This window comes from Macrobrachium nipponense, chromosome 11 (assembly GCF_015104395.2).
Source record: "Macrobrachium nipponense isolate FS-2020 chromosome 11, ASM1510439v2, whole genome shotgun sequence".
Lineage (NCBI taxonomy): Eukaryota > Metazoa > Arthropoda > Malacostraca > Decapoda > Palaemonidae > Macrobrachium > Macrobrachium nipponense.
The window spans coordinates 53782853-53795326 of NC_061087.1; the positions used below are offsets into that span (position 1 = coordinate 53782853).

Consider the following 12474-nt stretch of genomic DNA (forward strand, 5'->3'; position numbering starts at 1 on the left):
GGTGCTCCTAAGGGGATCTGGAGAAGATTAAAATGTCATTGACATTACAGACGCAGAAGGGCAGGTCCCTCAGGATGTTGTCCATCAGGTATTGAAAAGTGGCTCTAGCATTCCTCAGGCCGAAGGTGGAGTATGCGAAGATGTACGACCTGAACGATGTGATAAAGGCGGTCTTGGGGATGTCCTTGGGATGTACAGGAACCTGAAAGTAAGACTTCAGAAGGTCCATCTTTATGAAAATCTTTGTGCCTTGCAAGGTCCTGGTCATGTCCTGCATGTTGAAGAGGGGCTAGTGATCAGGGGTCGTCACCAGGTTCAGTCGCCGGTAGTTACCACAAGGCCACCAGGTCCCATCTGACTGATTTCCTCATCTTGTGGAGGGGCGAGGCCCAGTGGCTTGATGCCTTTTTCCAGATCCCCATCCGTCCCATCTCTCAAAAGGCCCTCGTGGCTTCTCGAAGGCGATTTGGAGGGAGTTGGCAGAATTTCACGTGGGTCGGGGTCCTGTGTTGTCGATGTGATGGAATATGTCATGTTTGGCCGGGGTGCTGGTCACCTGACACAGTTCCGGCTTGAAAACCTCTGGGAACTCCTGTAGGAGGTTGCTGTATTTGTGCGGTGCGATGGAGCAGATGGTGGGGATTCCTGGACCTGCGGAAAGCAGGAGAGAGCAGCATGTTCATGTATCGAGGAGGCATTTACGACCCACGTCGGCCAGGAGGCCATGCTGCACCAGGAAATCCACCCCCAGGGGCTTTGACATCTGCGATGATGAATGGCCATGTGTGATTACGCCCTATGACAAATATCTTCAGAGGCTTTGTACCGTAGGAGAGGGTGGGAGCCCCATTGGCAGCTACAAGGGCGGTTGCGACTTCACAGGTGCAGGCTTGATGGTCTCCTGACCGAGGGAATGCAGACTGCATTGCCCTAGTGTCGACAAGCAGCATTCAGCCAGAGATCACATCGTGGACCTAGAAACCTACAGCGTGTGTCCCCAGCGAGGTCGCGGCCATGGCTGGTGTAAGGCATGGCTGCCTTTGCTGTTTTTTGGCGGCTATGAGTAGTTAGGTTATGAATAAAAAAAAAAGTGAATTTCAAAAATCACCCTATTGTTTTCCAAGAAAACATCATGTGATTAGAAAATGGGAGGGGTAACTAATGTGACATCATAACATTTATCATTTGAAGAAGGGAAAAGTGGGCGGAGTCATTTATCAGCAACAGTTAGGGATAGACAGACGTACTAACTTACAGGAGCACTTTCAGGTCGTGTGAAAAATCTAAGTACTTTTGGATAGTTTCACTTTATTTATTTATTTTTATTAAAATCGTTATTAAGCTAATTATTAATTAGCAAGCATGCTTTATGGGTATCAAATTAATCAAGAATAGCTTTATTCATTTATGTAGGTGTCATCGCTATATCGGCTGTCTCTTAGTTATCAATAAATACCAATATATATATTTTATCTTCTATTGTCCATCTGCTCTATACCACCTGTCTCACCTTGATAGTATGAGCTAAAATGGAAAATCATTAATTACAGTAAAACAGAAGATGATTAATTAATGTTAGTTTTCTGTGAAAGAAAACTATTGAGATGACTTGTCTGTCAGTCCGCCCTCAGAACTTAAAAACTACTGAGGCTAGAGGGCTGCAAATTGGTATGTTGATTATCCACCCTCCAGTCATCAAGCATACCAAACTGCAGCCCTCTAGCCACTATAGTTTTTATTTCGTATAAGTTTAAAGTTAGCCATAGTTGTGCATCCGGCAACGCCATAGGATAGGCCACCACTGGGCTGTGGCTGAATGCATTGTTGGTTGTGGCTCATACAGAAAACCTGATTGCGCCAAAGTTCTTTGGTGCTTTTTTTTATTTGATTAGTAGTGTTGTTAAAATGAATTTGCTTTGTGCACATTGTAAAGAAACGGCGTACCTACGAAAGATGTAAATGGGGTATTTTACACACATACACACACAGTTTTCATGATAAGGTGGGTTAAAAAAAATTAGTCTTCATAATAAAACAGAAGAGTATTATTAACTTTAAAATAATTTTCCTAAAAATAACATACATAAAGAGGCTAATTAATAATAGTAATTGTAATAATAATAATAATAATAATCATAATAATAATAAAGTTCTAAGAGGTCCGCAATAATAAACAATGTTGTGAGGTCGTGTATAATTTAAAAACCCTTTATAAAGCTTTCGAACCCTTCCCTGGGCTCATCTTCAGTCCAAATGAACAATTAGGCACACCATGTACTGAGATGAATTTAAAAATAAATAAGCAAGAGTCGCTGAAGATTGTTGACACCAGTCGTTAGCTTGTTTCTGGACCAGGTGATGAAGAAAGAGGGCGGTTAACTCCACCTAAGTTATTTCCTCTCCCCTATCAATCCTTCTGGCTGCAATTCTGTTAGATCTCCGCAATTGTGGTTGCAACTTTGCAGGAAATCCTTCATCCGGGGGCATAGATTGGGCACCGTAACCAGACTCCCCTTGGGCAGCAGTTACCTAGACAGGGAGAGGCAAGGCAGAAGCAGCATCAGGAGAGGGAAAAACAGAGCCTGTCCTACAGTTAAAATCTTTTAAAAACATACTAGTAATATAAAAACCAACAAATGGGTCTTTGTTAACAAAAGACTCGTTTCCTTTGGATGATTCTTCTAAACTTATAGCAGCTTCCTTGACAAGTCATCTAACATTTACATTGTTACTTTTAACAATAATTTTAGCCTCATTCCAACTGGGTCTATGATCATTATTGAATGCATGTGCTACTATTGCACTGTTTTGTGAATGTAGTTCATATGCTCGCTTGTGTTTGCTCAAACACATATCTAGTCCTCGTCCACTTTAGCCACAACATTTACTATTACATCCATACATGGTAGTTCATAAACGCCTGGGACTATGAGATTTTTATCATTGTTATTGTTTCATATTTGAACACAATTTTAGTTTCCTTCTGACTTTTGTTTATATGCCTACTTATATTCTTCACTTCTGGGTTAAAGGGAAGGGACACATATCTTCTTGGTTTTTCCTTGGTATTATCTCCACGTCCCAAGAACGACCTCCTTGCTCGCGAAATTTCTTTCTCAATGAAGTGAGGGGGATATCGAATACTTTATATATTTGGGGTTGCAAATTCTGAATGCGCGTAAAGCAAAATTCATAATGACGTTGCGTTTTATTTCTTTTGAGTGAAAAGAATAAGAGTAGACATAACTCTCGGAATTGGTAGATTTCCGGTAAACTGAAAATTTGAACCTCGGGCCATTACACTCCCTGAACACTAGAACATCTAAAAAAGGTAATTTAAAATCAACTTCTACTTCTGTTGTGAACTTAATTGAGGGTAAAATGCCTTTAAAAATAATAAAAATGTCATCTACATATCTCACCCATAAAATTGGTTTCGTTTCTTCATCATACCTGTTTAAAATTTCTCTTTCCACAAACTCCATGCAAATGTTAGCGAGGACAGGTGACAGAGAACCCACGGCAACACATTTTTGAGCGAATCCCTGATTATAGAACTGAAATACAGTGGACGAGACATAATCTGACTAGGAAGAAAAACTGCTCCGCAGGAATGGGGAAATTCACATTACCTTGATCATGTTCTTCTTGTAACTTCGTGATTTCATAATCTAATGGAATGTTGGTAAATACTAATGCCGTAACATCTAAACTCACCATCCTCCCATCTACCCAACTACTATCTTTGACCCGATGTATAAACTGGAATGAATGCTTCAAATGAGTACTTGAGAACGTGCCAAGATACTGACTTAGAACCTGAGCTAACCAGTTTGCTAATGCGTTTTGTAGTGAACCACAAGCAGCAATAGTAGGCCAGAAGGGGCACCCAGGTTGTGAACCTTAGGTACCCCATAAAAGTAAGGTACACTTGGGGATCTTGAAGAGATTTTTGATAAGACTAATTCTTTGTGCAAAGGATCAGAAAGGGTATTGGATATTTTTCTATGGACGTAGAGCTAGTACCAAGGAAAAACCAAAAAGATATGTGTCCCTTCCCTTTAACCCAGACGTGAAGAATATAAGTGGGCATATAAACAAAAGTCAGAAGGAAACTAAAATTGTGTTCAAAAATGAAAACACAATAAGACACACATTCTTAAGAAACAATAACAATGATAAAAATCTCATAGTCTCAGGCATTTATGAACTACCATGTATGGATTGTAATAGTAAATGTTGTGGCTAAAGTGGACGAGGACTAGATATATGTTTGGGCGAACACAAGCAAGCATATGATCTACATTCACAAAATAGTGCAATAGTAGCACATGCATTCAGTAATGATCATAGACCCAGTTGGAATGAGGCTAAAATTATCTTTAAAAGTAACAATGTAAATGATAGACGACTAGTCGAGGGAGCTGTTATAAGTTTAGGAGAATCGTTCAAAGGAAACGAGTCTTTTGTTAACGAAGACCCATTTGTTGATTTTTATATTACTAGTATGTTTTTAAAAGATTTTAACTGTAGGACAGGCTCTGTTTTTCCCTCTCCTGATGCTGCTTCTGCCTTGCCTCTCCCTGTCTAGGTAACTGCTGCCCCAGGGGAGTCTGGTTACGGTGCCCAATCTATGCCCCCGGATGAAGGACTTCCTGCAATGTTACAACAACCATTGTGGAGATCTAACAGAATTGCAGCCAGAAGGATTGATAGGGGAGAGGAAATAACCTAGTTGGCGTTAACTGCCCCCTTTCTTCATCACCTGGTCCAGAAACAAGCTAACGACTGGTGTCAACAATCTTCAGCGACTCTTGCTTATTTATTTTTAAATTCATCTCAGTACATGGTATGCCTAATTGTTCATTTGGACGGAAGATGAGCCCAGGGAACGGTTCGAAAGCTTTGTAAAGGGTTTTTAAATTATACACTAACTCGCAACATTGTTTATTATTGTGGACCTCTTAGAACATTATATATACTCTCACGATAGAGATTTTTTTTTTCCAAATAATAATAATAATAATAATAATAATAATAATAATAATAATAATAATAATAATAATAATAAAATTTATTTTCGGCTCAAGGCTATGTACAGGGAATATAAATTGTACAGACAGTAACATACACAATTTAGGTACATGAGATAACATGGGTAAATTGGCAATATCCACACAGTTGCTGAAGTAGTACTAAAAAAGATAGTAATCATAATAATAGTAATAGCAGTAATAATATTGAGAGTAGCTAAAAAAGCATTAAGATTTATAATAGTGAACAGATTGTATATATTTGCATTCCAGCTAGAGACCTCAGGTGGTTACAGTAGTTAGGTCCCGAGGGCTAAATACAAAAATTGAATATAGAAAAACTCTAAATTGCAAATAGTCACAGTAATACTGAAAAAATAAAATACCAGTAATACAGTAACCATAGAGGTATAATAATAATGACAGATTCTGCAGATGACACTTCGCAAAGACAGAGTTTAAGTCATTTAGGGAACAAAAACCTCATTTTCCCATCTTTCCCACAGTTTAGATCTTCTTGCCTCACTCCTGCGGATGCTTTGTATGAGCTAATTGCTGCTGTTTCTCACTTGGGTTATCAGACTGGATACTGTTCGCCTTACAATGATTTTTTAATTGTCCAGGCGGTTTTCTGTGAACATCTTGGTGGCAGAGTGGTAGCGAGGAGTGTTTGAGGCGTCTCAAAATGTCATTGTTCACAACAGTGATACGTCTCATGGTCTCTCTGGTATAGTTCGTCAAGAGGGAATGCCAATAGATTCTGAGCAATATGAGCAGAAGAGCAGCATTTCCATGTCTCTGTGACAGAAGGCAAACCCTCTGGAGTCATGTTGCCAGTTACACATAGTTTACGACACCTCTGTTCTATGTCTGCTGTCTCTTAGGTTGTCCATGATAATCTGACCCAAGTATGGAAATTCATGTAAAAATTCTAGCTGATGGTTACTAAGGAAAATTTGTGGTTCTGCAATATGATTAAGCCATCTTGGGAGCAGCGACATACATTGGGTCTTGGTTTCATTATTTAGGATATCAAATTCCACTGCATATTGGTGGCAAGTGTCGATGAGTCATTGGAGATCTTTCACTGATGGAAAAATAAGAACCATATCGTCAGCGTAACAGAGGTTACTTATAGTTGTTTCGGTGACAGTGCACGCGATTGAGAGTGAGTTCAGTTTGACCCTCAGGGCATCTGTGTACGTTTTAAACATGCATGGAGAGAGAATGCCCCCTTGCCTAAGCCCGTTTAGAGAGCCGAAGGTGGACGACAATACATTGCCCCATTTGACACAGAATTGCTGTGTGGAGAACCAGTATTATAAAATGCCAATTAAATATAAAGGTGTGCCTCTTTTTTGCAGCATCAGGAAGGGCTTCAGGTAGTTTACTGTCAAATACTTTTCTCACATCTACAAAACATAAGAAAATATGAGAGGCTGTCAGTATATAGATGCAGATGTCGATTGAGTGGTTTGCTTTAAATCCGAACTGGTTGCCAGTGGTCTGTAGAATGGGGAGAAGTCTCACCAGAAAAACCGACTTAAGTAAGTGAACTAGGAGTAGGGAGTCTGGAAGGAACTGGTGAATTATGCATGCATTGAATAGAGCAGCTAGCAAAATGTAGATTATCAGGTGGCAGAATTTGAAAGCTTCTGCAGGAAGACCATGGCAACCAGGCGATTTAATATTAGATAGGTTGTTGATGACATCGCTGATGTTACCTGGCGTAATATGATCTGCGAAATGACATTCAATGTTATCAGTAAGGAGGTTATTTACATACCTATGGGAGTCTTGATCGTTTATGCAATTCAGGATATTGCTGAAGTGGTCGCCTCACATAATTACAATAGCCTGATCACCGACTGCTTCTCTTACTGTCTGTGATAGCTTTTTAATTTTGGGATTGAATGTCTTTCCAAAGGCAAGGATAATCACCAGATTCTAAATTTCAAGACATTGCCCCGGTTCTTAGTTGCTTTTCATTTAATCTGCAGTGCAGTAAGTTTGAACTGCACTCTCGCCTGTCTCATTAGCAATGTAGTGTCCTTTCCTGGGGCTACCATTTTGCCTCCATAGCTAAAACATTTCCCGTGAATATGAATACAGATCTTTAACCAAGTCATTCCAGCCAGGTATATAATGAGAATACCTTGACGAAATCTGAAGGTAGCCCTGCTGGAAGCAAACATAGGGGAAATTATGTTTGAATAGAATTCATTCAGATCTTTCCTGTGGTGGTCATTTTAACATTTTGTGTTAGTACAAAGTAAGACATCTGCCATTTGTACTATTGACCACAAACTCGTTTCTGTTTTTAAAATCTCGGTTTACCATATGTGGGCAATCAGTTAGGGTTTCACGGTAGGGAGGGATGGGGTACTGAATGAAACCTGTAAAGCAATGTCATCGTAGCCCGTTGCAAGGTCTTAGCAAATGTTTCAGGTCACAGTGGAATCATGAAGTTTTGGAGATGTGATGCAGTGGTCCAGCCAGAAGGTTGCAATTGTGTCCGTTCTATTTTGTACATAAGAATATGAGGAGAGAGGGAAGAGCATTACATCGCTAATTTGGAGAGCAGGATTTTGACAGAAGCAATTAAGTACGTTATAAAATTGTTTTGTGGGATGAGAATTAAGGTCCCTGATTATACAAATATGATAGGCAGAAGAATCATGAATAATAAATGTGTTACTCATCTCGGATCATGCAGTATTGATCAAGTTATTGTTATTTTCCCATGGCATAATTATTATGATCTTAGAGTCCACTACTGTCACTTAAAGCCCCAGCAATCTATCATTCCTGTAAGTCATCACATTTACCTTTGTGCCACAGGAAAGGAGGGCCCCCTTTTGGGTGACCGGCTGTGATTTGATGTGCAACTTGCATCGATGAAGCCGAGAAGGTTCTGAAGTCTTCATGTACTGAACCACAAATGACAAGGTCATGTGGGCAGAGGAGCATTTCCTGCAGGGCAATGATGCCTTTGAAGTTTTTGCAGAACATGTTTAGGAGAAATGTTCCGCTTGAGCCCAAAAATATTCCAAGTAATTATATCTAATGTATCCATGACTACTTAAGAAGACTGGAGAGGAAAGAGCTGATCATTTGGGTGGATGGCGGGCTAGCCAGGAGGAGTGGGCATCACTCGCTGTGGGAGGTTGGCTGGCACTTGCTGTGGAAGTGACCCTGCTTGGGTTGTCAGTAAGTTCCCAGTGGCGGGGGGGGGGTGGAATCTCGGATGAGGTTATAACTTGTGACTTATATATTAGGACCGAAATTCTCGCCTTCAAGAACATCAAGGTGTTGAAATAGACAGAATTCTGTAAGCATCTTTATGTTTAATTTTGCATGGGAGTTCGTGGGAGATGATGGGTCTGGAGCCCGTGAGGAACTTTACTTTATTATGGCATCTAGCTTCACCGATGAGCGTAGATTGTGAATGACAGGGTGACATCTCTTCTCATGTGTTGCCGTAGTGATTCACTGTTGTTGGGCTTCGATCCTATAGGCAAACGATAGGTTCTTTTCTTTTTTGTACTTGCTTGTGTCTGTTAGCCACCAGACCCCTCGTAATCATTCACATCATCATCCACGAAGGATAGTTGGGTGGGAGAGATAGGGTTGGGAGACTCACGCGGACTGGTGATCCTCACTGCAGATATATCTTCCGCCGGGGGCACTGGGAATGGAGGTTGGGTGTCCGTCCAACGGTGCCCTCTGGGGTAGGAAACATAAATATAATCAAGGCAAATAGATTACATTATAAGTAAAACAAATGAAATATAATACAGTATAGCAACAACTTATAAGAAAGTTTCAATATAGAAATACATTAATGGTGATAAAACCATGGGAGGCTGTGAGCAAATACTGGTAATGGTAGGCTATGGCGTAGTCCATATTTACCTACATACCTACCGTAATGTGTGTTGCATGTGAGAAAGAAAATTTTTGCTTAATTATGTAAACAATTTTTTTCACTGTTATGCTATATACTCGTACTTATATCCATGTGTTGGGGTAAAATGGTTAAAGTGAGACCGATTGTTTCACGATAAAGATATGACAGGTAATCCTGCTCCAGCGATGAGTTCAGGACTCATCTGCACATGTGATTTTGTGATGCCATTGTACCCTCCAAAGCCGTTGCCATGGCAATGTGTGGAGTTCAAATAGCAATATACCTCTCACTTTTTTTTTTTTTTTTTTTTTTTGCTATTTTTGTGCACTTTTTATTTATAAAATGCAAGATTTCCGGTAAGAAGTGACCATTCATTCGCGTCTTAGTGATATAGTTATTGTGATGTTGGACTTAAAAATGGTTTATTGTAGCGTATTTGGGTGCAGTGAGGGTGACGGGGGACTTGAAGCTCTTTTCGTTTCCGAAGGATTCCGAGTTTAGGAAAATCTGGGCTCACACGTGCCAGAGATCAGATAAAAGAGTTGGCGTAGACATTTAAAATAATCTTCTTCATTACAAAGGATTAACTTTCCTGTGTATTACCTTATCTTATATAATTAAGGTACTGTTACATATGTTTTAGTGCTAAGTGCGGATCCAGAAATCAGAGCAGGGGGAAGGTGTGGAAAACAAAAATTGGAGCTGGCAGATTTGGATGACCAATAATGGAGCTGTTAGGGGGAGAGTGTAACAAAATCAAAGCGTGGACGGTGTCTGAATAACGAAAATTGGATAAGGTGGATTCGGATGATAAAAAGTTACATGAATAGATGCTCAGTTTTGGCTAAGTACCGATGGTCGTCTGTGGACGCCTGTGTGAGTTGGAGGTCTTTGTTTTAGCTTGATCCGAATGCCACTACCCCCACAAAACATCCTACAAAGTTTTACCTTCAATGAATACTTGTGCTCTTTTCATGAATGTATTTGTTAAAGCTGATATGAAATGTCAAAACGCAAGAAAATGGCTTCAGTGTAGCAAGCTTTTCTCACAGGACTGTAAGCTAGTATATGACTGTTTAAATTTGCCTTCTCAACATATACAATCATACTTGGAATCGGTTGATTATTTGGTAAGTATCATTTGTCATTCATATTAAGGTCTTATTTCATACACAACGTAATAGAAAGCATGGAAGCGGCGTTTATCACATAACTTGACAACCAAATCCTTCATCATTATAAGCAGGTGGTACAGTCAGTGTCACTCACCTTATTGGTGCAACATTTCGTCTATTCGATTTATTCATTATCGACATTCACATCAACTACAATGTTTTATATGTCCGAAATCGCACTCACAACTTAAATCTATGGAGGGATATTTATTAAATCGTATTTCAAAGTGTAACAAAGGCAATTCACCCCGTGTTTGCAACAGTAAACTGTCGCATATTTTGTTATAGATATAGGGAAATAAGCCAGCTAATTGCCTTTCACGTCAAGTTTTCAGTTTAAAGTGTGATGGTTGTTGTTTATAATCAAATTTAATGCATACAGTTATGCGACATTGACAAGGTAGGGGAGCCAGGATACGGAAATATCGGTTGACATCCATAAATCACTAGCGCCCCCGATGCGGGAGGGGGGCCTACATGGTCACGTGCCCTCCCTTTCTAAGCCAAGATGAAAAATATATACATATATATATATATATATATATATATATATATATATATATATATATATCTATATATATATATATATATATATATATATATATATATATATATATATATATATATATACATTATATTATATATATGGTGTGTGTGTGTTGTGCGCGCGCGCGTGTGAAAGAGAGAGAGAGAGAGAGAGTCTTTGTAGGTAGAAGTTACAGTATGATCCCTGTTCTGTACGGATAATAATGCTAGAAACGGCTCAAGAAATTATATTTTGAATTTTCATATTAGAAGCAGTTCGTACTGAAACAAAAGCCCTCTCTCAACAATTGCAATCAGCACAACCTGATATGCCTGGGTGCTCAACCCAGATCAAAGTTACAGAGCAGGATGTTACTGAAATGCGAGCTAATGACAGAGGTTCCCAAAAATGTTTCGAATCTGCCACAGAAATTTCAAGTACCTTAAATATTGAAGATAAAATGCCCATAGTAGCTAGCTATGAGTCAGTAATACAGATCTAATTCCCCATTTCTTTCCATTTTTGGATTTCGTCATTGTTCAGTTTCATGATAGATTTGCTCGTTATCAGTGTTGCAAGGTCATTGGGCTCATTGATGCTAAGTTATTTCAGTCGAACCACATTCCAGGACTTGGTTTCTGCATTGTGGAAGTATCAAATCGAGATACTTGAAAATATAGGCGATGCTGAGGAATGTGCAGTTGAACACAAACTTTGGAGAGGAAGGTGGGATACAGTTGAAAAGGACTCTCTCCCACTGTCAGTGTGTGAGGTTTTAGAAAGGTGTTCTGAAAGTTATACAGTAACTAGAAGGATGTTTCTTCTGCCGAGAGCAGCTTTTCTGCCCTCAATCTCGTAAAGAGTTATAGAAAAGCAACAGTGGGACAAGATCGACCGAATGGTCTTGCCGAATTATGCATTCACTGTGCCTTATCAGAATATCATCAGGAAATTATTTCTTCTGTCACCGATATATTGCCTAGGAAGGTCAAGAGGCGACTTGACTTTATGTTGTAGTTAAATAGTTTGTCTTTCACGGAAATCTAAGATTGCACTACAGGATTTATACAATTCCGAAAGAAAGGTCTAATTCGTATAACATTTTGATTATTGAGTCATTCGCTAATAATTTTTATATTTTTGATTACAAAGTTAATGTTGCTTCATTTGTAATAATATCCGAAAATACAGCAGTATTTAATCTGCAGTTTGGTGGAACAACTTTCCTAGGTGTGGGGGGGGGGGGGGGGAGGGGCGGCTAGGTCTTCATCAGTTTTGGGTAAAGAGAGACTTGGTGATGTGGGAAAGTGGTCCTCCCCTCTTCCCCCCACCCGCCAATCAAATTTCTGCGGGCGCTACTGCTGTGGAGTTTTATTTGACCTTACCCAGATTTTGACCTTATCAAGCAGAGCCTTGGCTCTATTATTGGAGATAATCGAAGGGTTACCGTATCAAGAGAATAATGGAAACTGGCAGATATAAGACCATATTTGGCACCATAGCATCACTTAAGTAGCGCGAGTACACAGCTGCCAGTATCACAAATAGTGCTCGTCCTTTTTTGATACTTTAGAATCAAATGTCTAAGCCTGTGATGATGTTGAAACCGTTAAGCATTTATAGCCTTGTAAAGGTCTCTCAAGATATTAAAAAAAAAAAAAAAAAAAAAAACGCAGTTAGATTCACCACTCTCATCAGTCATAGGTTAACCTGTGAGCTGGCTTGATTGCGAGGATTCTACAGTCCAGTTACCAGAGTTATGTGAACGGAACACTGGAAAAATGCCATAAGATATGGAACACTCGCGAATCGTGATTCATTTTCACATGC

The 12474-nt window shown here is 39.6% G+C and overlaps 1 protein-coding gene across 5 annotated transcripts in view; it reads left to right on the forward strand.

Moving 5' to 3' along the window:
* The window catches only part of LOC135205932 (lymphocyte cytosolic protein 2-like), a 408856-nt gene that overhangs the window by 232331 nt on the left and 164051 nt on the right, over nt 1-12474 (forward strand). The gene's annotated exons all lie outside the window — the stretch shown is intronic.